The 12,362-nt window shown below is 43.4% G+C and overlaps 2 pseudogenes; one reads left to right on the plus strand and one right to left on the minus strand.

Annotated features, from left to right (window-relative positions):
* Positions 1-4,373: 4,373 nt before the first annotated feature.
* Positions 4,374-5,548, minus strand: LOC142831627 (ameloblastin pseudogene; annotated as a pseudogene).
* A 2,783-nt stretch (positions 5,549-8,331) lies between these two features.
* Positions 8,332-9,356, plus strand: LOC142831628 (cytoplasmic 60S subunit biogenesis factor ZNF622 pseudogene; annotated as a pseudogene).
* The last annotated feature ends 3,006 nt before the right edge of the window (positions 9,357-12,362 follow it).

Below are 12,362 nucleotides of genomic sequence, written 5' to 3' on the forward strand. Positions count from 1 at the left end.
TCAGCACCTGCTCAGCATGCATAAGAAACTTAGCCTGAGGGGCTAGAGAGATGTCTCAGAGGTTAAGAGCATTGCCTGCTCTTCCAAAGGTCCTGAGTTCAATTCCCAGCGACCACATGGTGGCTCACAACCATCTGTAATGGGGTCTGGTGCCCTCTTCTGGCCTGCAGGCATACACACAGACAGAATATTATATACATAATAAATAAATAAATATAAAAAAATTATAAAAAAAGAAACTTAGCCTGATTGCCAGGACTGAATGAGAAAAGTTCCTTGATCCAGTATAACTGTTTTGAATAGAAGCATGTAGTGATTGAATTGCATAGATAGGAAGCAGGAAGGCATCGTCACCAGGCGTCTCATGTGTCATGCTGGGCAGTTTGGATTCCACCCCACAGACAACCATTAGACGTGGAGAGTTGATCTGAGAATGATGAGGCAATGTCTTGGGAAGATTAATTTGGCACAGGATACACTGGAGACAGGTAGTTTAGTTAAAATATAGAGTAGCAGTTATGCACGGAGGAAGTTTTACATCCCCGCCCTAAGTTTGGCCACTGGGAGTGTGGAGGAAGGAAGAGAGATTCACGTGAATAGCCATTATCAAAGAAAGCAGGAAGTATCTGGAAATAGGTGCTAGGAAGAAGCAAGAGATGGAGACAGACCATTGTGAGTTTTCAGAGGTGTCGTCTCTGACTGAAATAGAGATATCTAGAGGCAGATCTGAATATGGGCAGGAAGTCAGCCTACGCCTTGTTTCTGCCTTAGATGCTGTGAAATGTGATCACAGGCATTTGTGCTGTCTCCTCTACCTGTGACTAACTATAACTCAGAAACTCCCTTTTATTGCTTTTCCCCCCAAAATAAGCTGCTTTTGTTTGTCATAAACAAGAGTGCGTTCCTGAAATTAGTCTAAAAATGTTGACTGTTTCTGATGGTATACAATATAGTGCTATCTTATTTCTCACCTTCATTATTTTTCTCACATACCCTATTTCTTTTGATCCTCTTCTTCTCAAGTATTCCAGTTACTGTTTTCATATCCATTTTTTAAAAATGATATAGCTGTACTCACATAGTTGCTGTGAAGTCTGGACATACAGGCTGAGGATGAGGACAGAAGCAAGAGAAAACAGGGTGCAGGTAGCACCGTTGATAAACTCATGTGAAACACTGATTTGTGGAGACACGACAGTCTAGGGACTGTGTTGTGCCTGAAATCATGACTGCCACTGGGCATGGGCGCTCTTCCTTGACTTTTCTGTGTTTAGAAACTATAAAATTCTGCTGCCATTGTTGATCCTACTTCTGGAATGGATTCTTATTTTTGCTTATTTGTATCTCTAGATTTTCACTCAAAGACCAGTCAGGGTACTATCATCTGACTGATGAAGACCAGGTCTTATGCCCTATGAGGAGCCTGGCATATGAATGTCTTGCTTTCTCAGCTCATATAGAAGGTAAACCCCATCTTCCATAAGCTTCCTAAGATGGGCAATACAGATTAGAAAGTGAATTCCAATATTTGATGGCTAAAGCGAAATGCGGGAAATGGACAGAACCCCCCAGCAGCTGTCAGCCTTCACCATTCAGACACATGGGTTGTATTTTGTATCATGGGAGCAAAGTACCTAGAAACAATTTGTTTCTTTTAGTTAGTGTCAAATATAGACATAAACTGTCCCAAGAACCAAAGAGCTTGTAGCCACAGCTAAAAAGGTCAGAAAATTGCTTGGTATTTCATGGCTGGGGTTGTTTAAATTGAAGCCTATTACAAACTGAAACCAAGCACTCATTTGACCTTTTCATGTGGCAAGGTGTTTTATTATCAGAATACTTTCTTTTTGTGATTCCTCCTCTGGTCCTTTTACTCTTTCTCGTGTATTTGAATTCAGGCCTAAGAGGAGAAGGGAGAAGAAGGAGGAGGAAGGAGGAGGAAGACAATGATGATGACAGTGACAGCCTCAATGACAACAAAAGATAAGGCTTGACATCATCAGCTAGGTCGGTGATGAAATGAATTTAACACTAGCTTAGTGGGAAAGAATTTTCTCTTCAGTTCCAGAGAAGATTGTTTGATGAAGAATTATGATATTTAATCTTGGTCAAGCGTTTACTTACCTCTGAATTAAAAATTCCTCATATTTGGAGTGGCTATTCCCATCTTAGTTAACCTAATGTAGAAAATCCCTCACAGACATGCTTACAGCTCTGTCTCTTTTCAGATTCTCTAAGTTGATGCTATCTATTATCAACCTATCAACCTGTGCCATTCTCCTGGTAAATCTTTCCCCTCACCAGGGCTTCAACTCTTCAGGGAGCACAGTTTCCTCTGATTCAGTGTGTCAGAAGTCAAACTTAGGACTTTGCCTTCAAAAATTGCTTTTCATTTTGCCTTTTGCTGTTTAGTTAGGAACATTGCCGTCTAATCCCATGCAGAGCAATGTAAGGTTAACACTCCCTTCACCTCTTTCCACTTTCCAAAGTGCTTCTTTTGTTCCAATCTCAGAGTGCACAGAGGACTAGAAAGGTTAATTCATTTTACTCAGGGTCATAATAGTGTGTACACAGTGTGTGTAGTCCACATTAATAGAAGAGAAAATGCAGAAAAGTAGAGATTTTCTATTGGAATTATAGATCAGTAGCAATTTTTATGGTATACAACTTGCTAAATTCTAACAAATTTGATCCAGAAATTCAATTCATAGGCTTTGTTCTACAGCATCAGCCTAATATTTTCATATTTATCTTGAAAAATTATTAATGTCAATGTTGTGTATAATTTAAAAAATAAGAAAGCGCCTAAACATCCCCAAAGGTGACACATTAGATGAATGATGTATCCATACAATGTAATAATGCATGAAGTGATAAGATTTTGACTGATTTATTTTTGATTTCTTCTCCCTTGTATCAACTCTTAAAGGTCTTAAAAATCCTTGGTCTATTCAGCACATAGCTCACTTGTGACTCACCCAGTGAGTATTTGTTGGATGAATGCCACCGTGGCTGGGGGGGGGGTTAGATGTATCAGGAGCCATGAAGACAGAGCTTTAAGCATTCCTACTATTCCAATGAAGGTTGAAATCTTAGAGCAGAGCAGAGGAGGTCACCAAGGGGCAGCAAGGACATGAGACTCAACCACACGACCCATCAGATGTGCCATAGTTTGATTCTATGGATCATTTTCTTATAATCAGGATTCAAATGCAACTTTTGCTTTGTATTTAGGGATCAGAAAAGAGCTGTGTCTGACATAAAAACCTGTTGACTCAGACTGCCCAGGTTTGAAGTCAGTCCTGCAAACTACTAATTTATCAAACCTAGTCCAATGTTTGAGGGTTGCAGAGTCTCAGAGTTTCCGTCTATAATAGTGTTAGGGATTACACCTAACATATAGATTTCATGAGGGCTAAAGTTAGATGATAGTCCAGAATCCTCAAGTCCAAATAAATTTTATTTATTTTATTCCAAGCATTAGGCACAGCCCTTAAAATTTTTAATTATGTGTGTTTAAGTGTGGGTTTGTGCATGTGGATGTAGTGCCTATGGAGGCCAGAAGGGGCATTGGACCTCCTAGAGCTGGAGTTACAGGTGGTTGTGTGTAGGGTCCCCTGCAACAGCAGTTTGTGCTCTTGAAGGCTGAACTTTATCTCCATCCACATTCCTCCTCTTCTTTTTTTTAAAAAAACCCAGAATTTATTATTTTTAATTACATGTATATTTGCATATACAAACATACACACACACACACACACACACACACACACACACACACACACACACACAAGCATGTCCTGTATGGATGGGTATGTGTGCATTAAGTGCTGAAGCTCACAGAAGCCAGAGGCATTGGACTCTCCTGGACCTGGAATTACAGGTAGTTGTGAGCTGCCTAATTTGGGTGCTAAGAATTCACCTCTAGTCCTCGGCAAAAGCAGTACTCACTTTTAAATGCTGAGCCATCTCTCCAGCCACTAGGATAAAATGAACAAGACTGCTGTGGAAAATGCTCTTATACTGTAAAGATTTGCCACTCATACTGGATTAATAAAATGCTGATTGGCCAGTATCCAGGCAGGAAGTATAGGCAGGGAAACTAGACTAAGAGAATTTTGGGAAGAGGGAAGGCAGAGTCAGTCACCAGTCACACGCAGTGAAAGCAAGATAAGAATGCCTCACTGAGTGAGGTGCCAAGAAGCCACATGGCTAAACATATAAGAATTATGGGTTAGTTTAAGTTGTAAGAGCTAGTTAATAATAGGCCAACAGGTTTATAACTGATAAAAAATATAGACAAGAAGCTGAGCTTTATATTTTTCAAGTCCAGCAGTCTTTCAGACTGGAAAATTAGATAGAGAACAAGAAGTTTAAAAGGCTTTAAACTGGGGAAAACAAAGGAGTCCTGCAAGGACACTGGGTGCTTTTTGTGAGGTGAGCTGGGTTTTCCCAGTTGACTGGACCAGTCTCTTGCAGCCGAGAGCCTTGTGGACCCTCTCCATTCTCAGGCCCTTTGGTTGCAGCCACCTGAAATTCTACTTCCACAATGTAGTCTCTGCCCTTGTGTGAATTGAGATTCAGTCCCCTAAGGGTTTGTCTCAGGCCTTCAAATCCTGGGAACAGAGTTCCAAAGGCCATGGGACTTCCTCTTCCTCCAGATATTTCTTCTGTACTCACAAGGCCAACTCTGACAGGCACATTCAATTGGTTTGCTCTATAAGACATATAAAACTTGCTTGGGTAAAGAGCTTGTCATTAACTATGTGCTGCTAGTCTCTGAGATATCAAATGGACTATCTGGAAAACTGCTGGAAATTGTGGATCAGCAAAATCCATTATTGGCCCCTCAGGTGTTGGTGGGTTCTTTGATGGCACCCCCAATGGCTGCTCATCTGCTACTGTTAGTTCTTCTTCCTGTAAGGGCAGCTGTCCAGAGTGCACTGGAGACTGAGGCCTTGACTTCTGGGGTGAGCCTTGGACATCAGGATGCATTAGTGGACTGGAGGAAGGGTTCCAACCCTAGCTGTTGAGGTCGAAGGAATGTCTGTGATGGCAGAGGTGGGGGATGCACAGGCAAAGAGTATTCATACAGTTGGTATTCATGTTCCCTTGGTCTTATTTACTGCCAGGGGGCCTGGAGGCCAAAGCCAGTGACTCCTCAGAATCACCCCTGCAGCTGCTGGCTCACCATTCACCCCTGAGTTAGCAGAAGTTTTTGAAACCTATGGTGCTGATGCTACCACACCCCTGGGTGATAAACAATGGAGGCTATCGCCACGTTCCCAGACACTCAGCAGTCATCAATGCCTGGAGACAAAGACCAGCCCCAGGTGCCCAATGAATGGCATTTCCAGGAGCCCTGACAGCCCTGAGATAGCAGCTACTTCGTGTATGCACAAGCTTCCCAGCTTCGTCTCCATAGTGTACCTTATTGCTAAACACTACCCTTCCACAGCAAAGGTATTAAAAGCACCAAGCAAACATGTATTAATAAATACAAGTGGCTAGAAAAAAAATGCCACATTTACAGCTGTCGTTCATCCATCTTTGATGATGCTCAATTAGGGGGAAATACAGTCTGTATTTCATATGCTTTTCCCCTAAGCTTCCACCACCAGAACTGAAAGTTCAGACTCTATCAACCTACGATTTCACACGGTGTCTCATTGACTCTATGGATCCCCCTAATTTCTAGAGAAAGGGTGTTGCTCTGAAATGGTTTGCTTGGACTACAGCACCAGAACAACTGAGCTTAATCTCTTTTCATCCCCCGATTCAACAGGTATTTGTAGAGCTTTGTGCTGAGTACTGTGTGGGATGCAGGGAAGTACAATTTATAGATTTTGCCCTTTAAGCTTTTATTGCTTAATCATAGTAAGAGGGAGTCAATGAGACACCGTGTGAAATCGTAGGTTGATAGAGTCTGAACTTTCAGTTCTGGTGGTGGAAGCTTAGAGGAAAAGCATATGAAATACAGACTGTATTTTCCCCTAATTGAGCAAACATCCCATAGTGAGGAAGTCCTTTATCCTTCTTTCCAGCCACAAACTGACATTTCAGCCTAAGGAAGACATTTTCCCATCATGGTCAGGATATAGATTTCCTGTATGTGAGTCTGGAGGTGGGAAGAAACAGGAATGGACGAGCCACCCCCAACCCCTGCTATTCCTTCCTAGTCCCCTTTTATCACTTTTAAGGGTAAGAGGCAACCATGACTCCTTCCTCCTACAGCCACCGGAGTCTTATTTCAATGCGATTATATGACGTGGCCCTTTCCTAGGGGAGTACAGGGGCCGTACAGAGTACAAGTGAGAACACAGACCATATGGCTCTCATCTGCATCCAGTTCCTACTACTTAGCAACTGTGAGATCTTGGGCACTTACGGCTCTGGGCTTTTTAGTCTAGGAAGCTGACGTAATAAAGAGGTTTCAGTGATCTAATCTGTATGACTCTCGTAGCAAGCACCCAGCTAGACACATCATAACTATATTAGCTGTTACCATTAGTGGCCCACAGAAGGCTAGGTGAGCGCTCGTTCAAAATGTGTGCCCTCATCTCCTCTAAACTCGTGTGTTGAAATCATCTTTCCTGACATGATGGTATTAGTGGGTGCTAGCTTTGGGAGGGGAGTAGATTATAGGGAGAAGTCTTATGAAGGAGAATAGAACTAAAGATAGTCCTAACAGAAACAATTTGTCCCTTTCACCATTTGAGGTCAGAGTTAGAAGGTGATGTCTATGGTCAAGAAGGTGGCCCTCACCAGTGTTTCACCTTTGTCATGGTAAGAATATTTCAGGCACTCGTAAATTATGTAACTTATGGAGCTTGGTATGAAATCCTAGACAAGGGGTTATGCGTCCCCTAAGGATGCAGGGAATTGGAAGCAGTGTCACTATTACTCCAACAGTGAGAAAAACACAGCTAAGTTACAAAAGTCTAATGATTCTGGAGCTCATTAGAAAGCTGAGGTCCCAGAATAAAGAAATTACCTGTGGTGGGGGAAGAAAAGGCCCCTCAGAAGAGAAGCTGAACCTGTGGCCTTGGTACTCTGTGACAATGATTAAGAAAGGGAGGGATGATATATAAAAGGACAAGAAGAATCCAACAAGACAAGTATCTCAATGTTTTCTATAGGTTGGGTATGGGCCCGCATGAAGGATGCCCTAGAGACCCTAAGGAAGGGGAGGAATTTGTATCAGATCCTGGGCTCCTTGCCAGAGATTTTGGCCATAAGAGTACCCCGTGGGGGGGGGCGGGTGGAGAGATAGGTCAGGGGTTAAAAACACCAGTTGCTCTGCCAGAGGTCCTGAGTTCAATTTTCAGCAACTACATGGTATCTCACAACCTCTGTGATGAGATCTGGTTCCGTCTTCTGACATGTAGGCAGAACGCTGTATACATAAAAAAAAAAAAAGTAAAAAAAAAACTTTAAAAACAACAGCAACAAAAAAAAATCCAGGTTGTGATGGTGCATGCCTTTAGACCAGCACTCGGGAGGCAGAGGCAGGTAGATCTCTGTAAGTTTGAGGCCAGCCTGGTCTACAGAGCGAGCTCCAGGACAGACACCAAAGCTACACAGAGAAACACTGACTCAAAAACGAAAAACCGAAAAAAAAAAGGAAAAAAAGACTACTCTGTGGAAGAGGAGGAAGTAGTGGAAAAATTACTCAGTAGTGTGTGGGAGGAAGGGTAGACACTATGAGAGAGGCCAAAGACTTATCCTCCACTCTGGAACCTTGTCTTTTATAGGGACAGGTATCCAAATTAACATTGGAAAAACAGCCCTGTTCCAATTCCAATTCCTCCAGGAATAAAAAAAGACCGGTTGTGTTCAGAGAAAAAGCTGAGAGTTCAGAGCCAGGGATTAACTGCGCAGGCATGTTTCCCGGCAGTAGCTGTCCTGTGAAGCAAATTCCTATCCATTTTGAAGCAGAACGACTTTTAGTTTCATGTCCACACACACATCCTATCTGGTGTGCTCTAAGAATATGGAGGCATGGTTGCCTCTTACTTCCTGCCTTGTGATGGCCACAGATGCCTGCATCACCTGCCAGGTGGCATTCTGTGACTTGGAGATGCAGTAGACCTACTGCAAGACTGGCTAGCATTGCTAAAGTTGCCAAATGGCCAATATATCCCATGTCACCAGTGATGGCATCGGGGAAGCAGCAGACTGTGGTGGAGGAGCCAAGAACATAGCCATTCACTACACTATCTGCAGAAATAAGTTTGCCAATTCCAATGCCTAGGAAAAGTTACCTTAACTCTTGACTGTATGTGGAACTGGAGATGGAGGTGGTACAGGCTGTGAATTACCAAGAAGATAATGAATAAGAATGTGGAGAAGGAGCTAAGTGTGGACAACATGGCCAAGGTACCATAAATGTGGCCATTAAGGCTTTGTCATTCATATATCCCAATAAAGGGACTTCAGCTTCTGCAGAAGAATCCAGGAGTGGCAAGGTTGGGGACTCACAGCTAAGCCTGGGTGGAGAAGCTGCTCCAGCTCCTGTGGTTTGATCAACAAATGAAGAAGTTGACCAAGCAGCAGGATAAGGAAATCGAAGAAGAAGAGGAGAAAGGAGAAGAAGGAGGACGCAGACCTAGATGAAGAAGGTTGAGAGCATACTGATGCTAATGAAGAATTTCACTATGAAGATGCTGGCATCATGGTCCACAGAGGATGTGGAAGATGAAGAGTCTGGGCCAAACCCACACTCAGGCACCATTTCCATAGCAGAGTGCTTATTTTGTTCCCACCATTCATTATCCCTCATGAAGAATGTGACTCACAGGACCAAGCTCCACAGCTTCCTTATTCTTTATACAGAATATCTCTCAGACTGATTAAAGACAGGAGAGGAAGCTGGCGTTGGCAAGAATTACTTGTGGGACAATGAGAGAGGGAAATTGCTTGACTCTGCGGAAGCTGTTCAGGCGCATGAGAATGACAAAAGCCACTGCAAGCTCTTCACATATGGTGATGCTACATTAGAATTCCCAGAGGGCTGTGATTTTAGGAGTAGCTCCACAGATCACAGGGAGGGAGGGGGATGAGGCTGAGGAGCTGCCCTCAGATAAGATCTTGGAATTGTGATGATGCATGGTGCCAGTTCTTCCTTCCTGTGCCAGATCAGCTCATCCCTCCTGAATGAGGCACCACAGACGGTGATTTGGCTTATCAAGAGCAGTGGAAGTTGCTAGAAACCAGAAGGCTGTGGGCTGGAGCAGCTCTCATGTAGGAGTGAGCTGTGCAGTATGTCCAAAGGATGAGATCAAAACGGATGCTGAAGACAGGAACGAGGCAGTGCCAGTCAACAGATGCACTTCACGACCCAGGTGGGATTCTAAGAGGCTGAGCCTGAAATGCATTTCCTGCCATACTTTCTCCTTGCCCGAGGACCAGGGGAAACCAGGCTGTGGGATAGATTGACTGCCATTTTATTTGCTCTTCCTAATTAAAAACAAAAAGTCAGAATGGAAAAAAAATGGGAAGACATACAAAAATGTGGTTTAAAAACTCACTGCCAAGCCAGGTGTGGTGGTGCATGCTTGGAATCCCAGCATGCTACCAGTAAAGACAGGAAGATCAGGAATCCATCCTAAGGTATACAGTGAGTTCAACTTCAGGCACAAGGCCACACCTACTCCAACAAAGTCACACTTCCTAATACTGCACTCCCTTTGGGGCTATTTTCTTTCAAACCACTACATTCTACTCCTGGTCCCCAAAGGCTTGTAGCCATATCACAATGCAAAAATGCATCCGGTCCAACTCCAAAAGTCCCCACAGTCTATCACAGTCCCACACTTATTTGAAAGTCTAAAGTTCAAAGTCTCTTCTGAGACTTTGCAATCTCTTAACTGTAATCACTTGTAGAACCAAAATCAAATATCACATCACATATTTGACCCTACCTCATCTAATCTAGTGTATCACATTTTTTAGCACACGCATGTTTATGTGCGTATGGGTGCATGTGTGTATATGCACATGTATCTCTGAATACACTAGAGGCCAATGATGGCTGCCTTCTTTGATTTCTCTCTACTTCATTTCCCAAGGCAGCTCTTTCGGAGCATGGAGCTCTCCCAGTTTTGCTAGTCTAACTAAGTCTCCCAGTTTTGGTGTAGCTAACCAGTCTGTTTTGGGGTCTCCTACCTCGGCTTTTATAGCTGCCCTGCTTTTACACAGATGCTGGACTCTGAACAGTGGTTCTTATGCGAGTGTGGGGAAGTGTTTTATCCACTGATCTACTTCCCCAACTGCTGTGGAGTAGAATATTTAACTCTGTAAAGATGTGTTACATTTGTTTGTGTTGCAGAATAATTGTTTAACTATGTGAAGATGTGTTACATTTGTTTATGATTCATTTGCTTTAACTAAGTATAGACGTGTCGCTTTTGTTTATGCTGCGTTTAACTCTGTAAAGATGTGTTGCTGTTTCACCTTGATTGCATAAGGTACCTGATTGGTCTAATAAAGGGATGGATGGCCAGTAACTAGGCAGAGGAGGAATGGGTAGGGCTGAGAGGAAAGGGGAGACAGCCAGTCAGCTCTGGCCCAGCTAGCCTGGGGCCAGCCAGGCAGATATGGAGGAAGCAGGAAAGCAGGAGGGACAGACAGTAGGTAGGTGAGAAAAACCAGCCTTGGGACAGCACATAGGTGAATAGAAATGGGTTAATTTAAGGCTAGAAGCAAGCCTAAACTAAGGCCGAGCATTCATAATTAATAATAAGTCTCTATGTCGTGATTTGGGTGTTGCTGTTTCATAAAGCCTGCTCCACCATCCTGTCACCGTTTAATTTAACCACAGGCGGCATGGCTTTGCAACAAAAATCCTGGTGGTGTGTGATGAAGCAGCAATTTCAGTAAATTATTGTTGTCTTCATTATAATAGTTTCCTAGGTAAAAATTCTCAAGTTTTTCCTCCTTTTTCCCTTCTTGGGCACCATGTCTAGCCTTCTTCTGGACTAAAGGTCAGCGATCTCCCCATTTTCTCAGTACCACTCACTCCGATTGACATTTACACTTGAGTAAACCTTAAACTTCTCTGACCTTTTTTAAAAGCTAGATTTTGAAGAGATATTTTCTCTGTTTAAAAACAGGATGCTATTGTTGCTATCCTCTGTAAAAGGCTACGTCTCCTCTTCCACTGTTCCCCTTTAAGATATTTTGTATGTTTATTTAGATTTCTGTTCCTCTCAAAAGTGAGAGCCTGCTCCTTCTCCCCCTTGTTCCCCAATGCGTGGGATCTATGTGCTTTGTGGAAGCACAAGAACTACTCAGTGGTAGTTAAAAGGTGTTCAGCCATTTCACAAACACACCCCTCTTAGTCATGTAGAATAAAGAAGGGAATAAATCAGCCCTTAAATATCCCATTTATTGCAGAAAAACGAAAAACAACAGATGTAGGTATTTGCGTGGCATGAAATATTGCTAGATAGAAGTCTCCAGTCTGGACTGAATCACAAATTTAATTCTCCCCGAGAAAGGTATGTTCAGCCCTTGTTTGACTAGTCCTTGATCTTTTGTTTCATGCGGAGGCTCAGACGCATGGTAGGCAAGTGCTCTGGGGCTGGGTGACACCGTCAGCTTGACTAGCTTGTGATAACATGCAGGGGAAGGAGCGTGGCAGTGGATCTCGCCTGTCAGGGTAGGCTCTCAGGAACATCGTAGCCAATCCTTTTATAAATCATTCCCATTTCGTCTTACTGCTTCGGGATGGTATTTCTTATTTGATTCCCTGTCTTCTGCTAAATTCAATCCAACATTTCCTGGATCTCCTCTCCCAACGCTATAGGGTTGGGTGTACTCTAGGAACATACTAGGTGCTTGCTTTTCTGGTGTCCTTTCATCTCACTGTTTTAACTGGGGAGAGATAGGTTTATAGGGTGGGTCTGATCTGTTGTCGTAGTTAACTTCTGTGGTCAACTTGGTACTCTTGCAAAGATGCAAACTCAATCAAGGACTTTCCTTCACTGGCCTGTGGGTATCTCATTGGCGGCTTTTTCTTGGTTGCTAATTGGTATGGGAGAGCACAACACACTGAGTGGTGCCATCTCTAGGCAGGTGGGTCTTAGGGCTGGATAAGAAAGGCAGCTGAGCTGGGCTGTGGTGGCGCACGCCTTTAATCCCAACACTCTGGAGGCAGAGGCGGGCGGATCTCTGTGAGTTCAAGGCCAGCCTGGTCTACAAGAGCTAGTTCCAGGACAGGCACCAAAGCTACAGAGTAACCTTGTCTTGAAACATGTCCCCCCCCCCCCCCAAAAAAAAAGAAAGGCAGTTGAACACAGGAGGATCAAGCCAGTAAGCAGCACTCCTTCGTGGCCTCTGTTTCAGTTCTAGCTTTGAGC

This window comes from Microtus pennsylvanicus, chromosome 11, assembly GCF_037038515.1.
Source record: "Microtus pennsylvanicus isolate mMicPen1 chromosome 11, mMicPen1.hap1, whole genome shotgun sequence".
Classification (NCBI taxonomy): Eukaryota; Metazoa; Chordata; class Mammalia; order Rodentia; family Cricetidae; genus Microtus; species Microtus pennsylvanicus.